The sequence below is a fragment of the Eubalaena glacialis genome, chromosome X (assembly GCF_028564815.1).
Source record: "Eubalaena glacialis isolate mEubGla1 chromosome X, mEubGla1.1.hap2.+ XY, whole genome shotgun sequence".
NCBI classification, from domain to species: Eukaryota; Metazoa; Chordata; class Mammalia; order Artiodactyla; family Balaenidae; genus Eubalaena; species Eubalaena glacialis.
Genome location: NC_083736.1, coordinates 107,493,844 through 107,500,145, shown reverse-complemented (window position 1 = coordinate 107,500,145; position 6,302 = coordinate 107,493,844).

Genomic DNA, 6,302 nt, shown 5'->3' with positions numbered 1-6,302 from the left:
TGGCTATCTCCCGCGTGGTATAACGTTGACTGTTCTCGATTAATGTCTCAATTTGATCGCTATCAACTGCAACTGATCCACCCGACCGTGGAGCATCGTCCAGAGAGAAATCTCTAGCACAAAACTTCGCAAACCACTTTTGACACGTTCGATCAGTCATGGCACCTTCTCCATACACTGCATGAATCTTTTTTTGAGTTTCAGTTGCATTTTTACCTTTCTTGAAATAATAAAGCATAATATGCCCAAAATGTTGCTTTTTTTCTTCCATCTTCAATATTAAAATGGCTACACAAAAATTCACCAATTTTGATTTTTTTTTTTTAAATGCACACTGATATGACAGCTGTCACAATGCAATCTAACAAAATTGTTTCAAATGAAGTTAAAGACAACTAAGTGCTACTAGAGCCACCAAACGAACTTTTTGGCCAACCCAATAGCATATTCAAAATAAGCGAAAGCCATAACAGTGTGAGAAGATGTGGGACAGAGATTTTGGTACAAAAAGAAGAATTTAAGTCCTGGAGTCGGGGGGTTGGTTGGTATGCAATGGAAACTCACACTAACATAAGCAACAGGGAGGTTTTATTATAAAGATGTACTTCTTTCTCCCAGACCCCAAGGGCAGAAATACAGCCAGGCCTCATGAGGTAGTGGAAACATGAACTGAAAAGTCATCTGAGAACTATTCATCCTGTGTGTTTGTCTTTCTCTTTTCTTGTGATCTCATGGTCTTTCATTGTTGCTTCTATTTGATGTTTTCATTTTTCTTTCTCTACAGACTGGATCTCACAGCTCATCTCTACACCCAGCATGAGAGGGTTACCCCACAACTTTCAAGTCATCTTTATGTTCTACAAGGAGACTAAGATCATATTAGGCCAAACAGATTTGCTATTAAACTATGATGACCAACAAAAGAATAGAAATTGTAGAAAGAAGAGAACAATCCTTTGTATCTAGTCCTGCAGTGACCTGCTATTGGGACCACATGCATACACCCCTTCTCCTACAGTTTCCCCCATTCCAAAGGGATAAATTGAGTCCCTGCTTATACTATTTTAACAAAGGCTTTTATCCACTTATAAATAGATAACAAGGTAATCGAATGTTTCAGTGACAAATCCTTCCATTGAAAATTAAGAAAAAGGTAAACGGTGAAATAAAATGAAATAGAGACAATGTCCTACTGAAAGAGAAGAAGCATTGCTCTGTAATAGTTACCACTAGCCCAGTGGTTCTGAAAATTGGGCATAACCTTGAGAAATTGTTAAAACACAGATTACTGGACCCAGAAACTCCCAGAGGTTCTGATTTAGCAAGTAAAGTGTAGGCCATGAGAATGTGTGTTTTCACCAAGTTTCCCACTGTATGTGATACACTGCATCAGTGATACCCCTGTGTCAGCATATTTGTCATTATGGTGTTTGGCTGAGTGCAAATTGGCTTTCAATTTTCCTCATACATAACTTAGAGATACTCTGCTGTGCTGAAATCAGACAGGCAGGGACTAATACAGGAAGGAAAAGGAAACCACCCAGAGCCTGATTGGTTTTGTAAAATACTGACTTATCCATTAAATAGCTGCTGATATTAGACTCTCTTGCAGTTCCTTTCTGAACCTACTACTCTGTATTTCTATTGCTGCAGAAAAAGGAAAATGAAAACAAGGACAAAGCAAACAAACAAAACCTGGCTTGATAAGATATGATATTGCAGAGTAGATTGCTATGTTCCATAGAGCAATGCACCACATAGGGATATTAAAATGGAAAGAACACACACTTGAGATAAAAAAAATAAAATGTTTACAGTCTCATAAGGCACCATTTTATAAAAAGATTAAGAATTAACTAATTCACCTTCCTTTCAGGAGAAAAATATCTTGTGAGAAATAATAAAATAACAGGAAAATAAATTCTTTTTAAATAAATTCTTTTAAAAATGTTCTAAAGTTATGTGTTCACTGAAAGCATCAGTTTTGAAAAAAAATCTCCTCTACATACAGTACGTCCTGGTCTCGTGTGTTAATATGATCAAGTGCCAAAGAGCTGTATCTGTAGATACATGACACTATGCATTTGTCAAAACCCACAGAACTTTACAGCAGAAAGTGTGAACCGTAATGTCTATAAAACCAAAGTAATTTAGGAGGGAATGCAGACTGTGACAAAAGAATGTAACTATTACAAACATGTGCAACAACCTCACTGAAGGAAGAGGGCACAAGAGATGCTGACAAAAGTAACTTTGGAAGTGAGTGGAGATGGTAAGATTAAAGGCAAAAGGAATGGTATATAAACACTGTACTCTAGTTGATAAAATTATTTCCCATGGAAATACAGGTTAACAATTCTGAGACCACTATACATGTATACTAGAATTGAACAATTAAGTAAACGGATGGCAAATGGTGGGAGTCAGGTTTCTTCCTGTTGGAGAGGGAGGTTACAAGCAATGGGAGCAGGCGTGAATGGTCACATGGTAAAGGATTAGAGGAGGAATCATCAGTTTGAACTCATGTTTAGTTAAATACTGATAGATGCATATAGAAATCTTTATAGACATGTATATACACAGATTGGTATAGACACATGTTTCTTTGCTCTATCAGCTGAAAGGGCCTGGAAGCAATGACACCCCAGTGGTAATGAGCATACCCAGCACACAGATCTTGGTTTCTACTATTCTCCAATAAAAGGAACCAGGGATCTTTGGAGAAAGGCTGATTCAAGGATTGTGGCAGGTAACATACAAGAGAAGCCTGGAGCATCTTTTAGTGCCACAAATTAAGGAAATGCTCAAAGAATCAGAATGACAGGAGTATGTCAAAGGGACACAGGAGCCAACAGGAAGAGCTCTCAATGGCCAAAACTGGAACAATTTGAGTAACAGTGGTATTAAATTACAGCCCAAAGTACAAAATATATAACCTGAGTCTATATTGATATAAATGATTAAATAAAGAAATGAATGGGGGAGAATAGCCAAATCTCCCTTTGGAAGATTTATCTAGATATTCTGCTCTCAAGGAGCTCGAACACAGAGGAGGTTGTGCATAGTGACTTCCTTCCGAAGTGTAGAATATGGAAAGGGGGTGAAATAGTAACTTTACAGTGGAGAAGGAGGACAAACACTACCTCAGCCCGGTGATCAAGGTTAACATCATCAGTGATAAGACGTGGGGAGCATGGACACTTGATGTGATGTGATGAGAATGGCACTTTACTTCTGTGGTCTTCCTCTCCAAAACCTATAACCCCAGTCTAATCATGAGGAAAATATCAGAAAAATCCTGATTGAGGGACTTTCCACAAAATACCTATCAGGAATCCTCAAAACTGTCAAGGTTGTTAAAAGCAAGGAAAGTTTGAGAAACTGTCACAGCTATGTTACTTTCATGTAGGAGAGACTGGCTAAAATTCTCAATCCTTTTTTACGACTTTTGCTCACCTCCGAGTAAATCCTAAGAGTTCCCATCACAAGGTACTGCACATGGCAGTGGTTCGGATGGCAGCTGTTGCCAAGGCATTTCTCTCAGATTTCACCAAGTTTGAGTCTATCTTGAGAGGTCAACCTGCACCTAAAGAGTGAGAATTGCCTCCTGCTCCTAAGCCGTCCTCCACCTTGGCCACCAACTAAATCAACTCAACAAAAAACTATGGGGGGAAAAAACAACAAAAAAACCACATTAAGACAGAATGGTGCAGGAGGAGTGGCCAAGATGGCAGAGCAGGAAGACCCTGAGCTCATCAGCTCCCATGGGCACACCAAAATTACAACTATTTATAGAGCAACTATCAGTGAGAATGACCTGAAGACTAGCAGAAAAGATCTTCTACAACTAAAGATATAAAAAAGGAACCACAAGGAGACGGGTAGGAGGAGTGGAGATGTGGCATAGTCAAGACCCATACCCCCAGGGAGGTGACCCACACAGCAGAAGATAATTACAATTGCAGAGGTTCTCTCCAAGGAGCAAAGTGTCTGAGCCTCACACTGGGCTCCCCAACCTGGGGGTCCTGCACCAGGAAGATGAGCCCCCAGAACGTTTGGCTTTGAAGGCCAGCAGAGTTTACTTTCAGGAGAGCTAGAGGGCTGTGGGAAATAGACTCCACTCTTAAAGGGTGCACACAAAATCTCACATGCTCCAGGACCCAGGGCAGAAGCAGTAATTTGAAAGGAGCCTGCATCAGACCCACTTGCTAATCTTGGAGAACCTCCTGGAGAGGCAGGAGGCAGCTGGGGCTCACTCTGGGGACACAGATGCTGGCAGCAGCCATTTTGGGGAGCTCATCCTACTACAAAAACACTGGTGCTGGCAAGTGCCATTTTGGAATCCTCCCTCTGGCTTATTAGTGCCAGGACCACCAGCCAGTCGGCACAAGTCGTTATATGATGACAGATAGCAACTAGATTTATCATAATGATCATTTTGAAATGTACCAAAATATTGGATCATTATGCTGTGTACCTGGAATTAATGTAACATTGTAGGTCAATTATACTTCAAAAACAAAAAATAAACTCATAGAAAAAGAGATCAGATTTGCGGCTACCAGAGGTGGGGGTTCAGGGGAAGGGGAGCAATTGGATGAAAACAGTCAAAAGGTACAAACTGCCAGTTATAAGATAAGTAAGTACTAGGGATGTAATTTACAACATGATAAATATAATTAACACAACTGTGTGTCATACATGAAAGTTGTTAAGAGAGTAAATACTAAGAGTCCCCATCACAAGGAAAAAATGTATATTTTCTCTATTCCTTTAATGTTGTATCTCTATGAGATGACGGATGTTCACTAAATTTATTGTGGTCATCATTTCATAATGTACGCAAATCAAATCTTTATGCTGTACACCTTAAATTTATACAGTGCTGTATCTCAGTTCTATCCCAATAAAAATTCAAAAGAGAAAAAAAATGAATGATGTAATAGGGAGTGAAGTCTGAGAAGAGTCACTTCAGGAGGTCACAATTTGCATTGTGACCTAAATGGGGGCGGGCCATGTGACTGAGGGCGGGACTGTTAGGGCAGAGAAACCACAAGGGTAAAGACCCAAGAAGGGAAGGAGTCTGATAATGAAAGGAAGATGTAGAGGCACAAGAAAGGGTGCTAGTTGAGATTAGAGAGGCAGTCCGTCAGGTCAGGTGGTACCTTGAAAGTCAGGGTTCATTGTTTGCATTTATCCCTAGTGCAATGGTAATCATTTGAGGATTTTAAGTACCAGAGGGGTGTGACACGATGACCTTTTTTTTCTTTGGCCTTTTTTTTTAATTGAAGTAACACATACAAACATACATTAAACTGAATCATATTTACAGATTAAAGAGCTAATTCGTGGATGACTATCCAAGTGTTTACATGTTCATTGCCCTCCAACATCAATATCATAACTCTGAAAGCTATCTCCTTTCTCTTTGCTTACAGAAGAAAAATCATTTTAATTGAACCATGTAAAACATCACAGGTCATATGTGGCCTATTGGCACAGATTTTTGTCCCTGCCCCTGGATTTTCTTTTGGCACACTCAGAAGGTTAAAAGGTAGAATGGAGTGCAAAATAACTTCCTCCTAATGACCTTTTTCTTCTCAGATATTTTATCTCCATTTTATATCAATAACTAGGTTGCTGAGTGCCACCAATGGCAGAGAATTCTTAAAGAGAAACATTCTCCAACTTTTTTTTTTTTTGCTGTCAATATTTTGGTATATTTTCTTTAATCTTTTGTTACACGTTGGTTCCCTTTTGAATACAGTTTCTTACTGAGATATAATTCACATACTATAAAATTAACCCCTTTAAACTATAGAGTTCAGTGGTTTTTGGTATATTCACAAAGTATGCAGCTATCCCCACTATCTAATTCCAGAACAGTTTCATTACCCCCACATGAAACTCTGTACCCTTTATCCTTCATCAACCAATCCTCTCATCACTTTCCCATCCAGCCCTAGGAAACTACTAATCTACTTTCCTTCTCTACAGATTTTTCTAGTCTGGACATTTCACATAAATGTAATCATACAATATGTTGCCTTTTGTGTCTGGATTCTCTCACTGAGCATAATGTTTTCTAGGTTTATCTAGTTTATAGTACGAATCAGTACTTCATTCCTTTTTATGACTGACTAATATTCAACTGTATTGATATACGTTTTGTTTATCCATTCATCAACTGATGGACATTTGAGTTTCTTCCACTTTTCAATGATTATAAATAATGCTACTATAAACATTCATGTACAAGTTTTTGTGTGGACATATGTTTTAGATTCTCTTGGGTATGTATC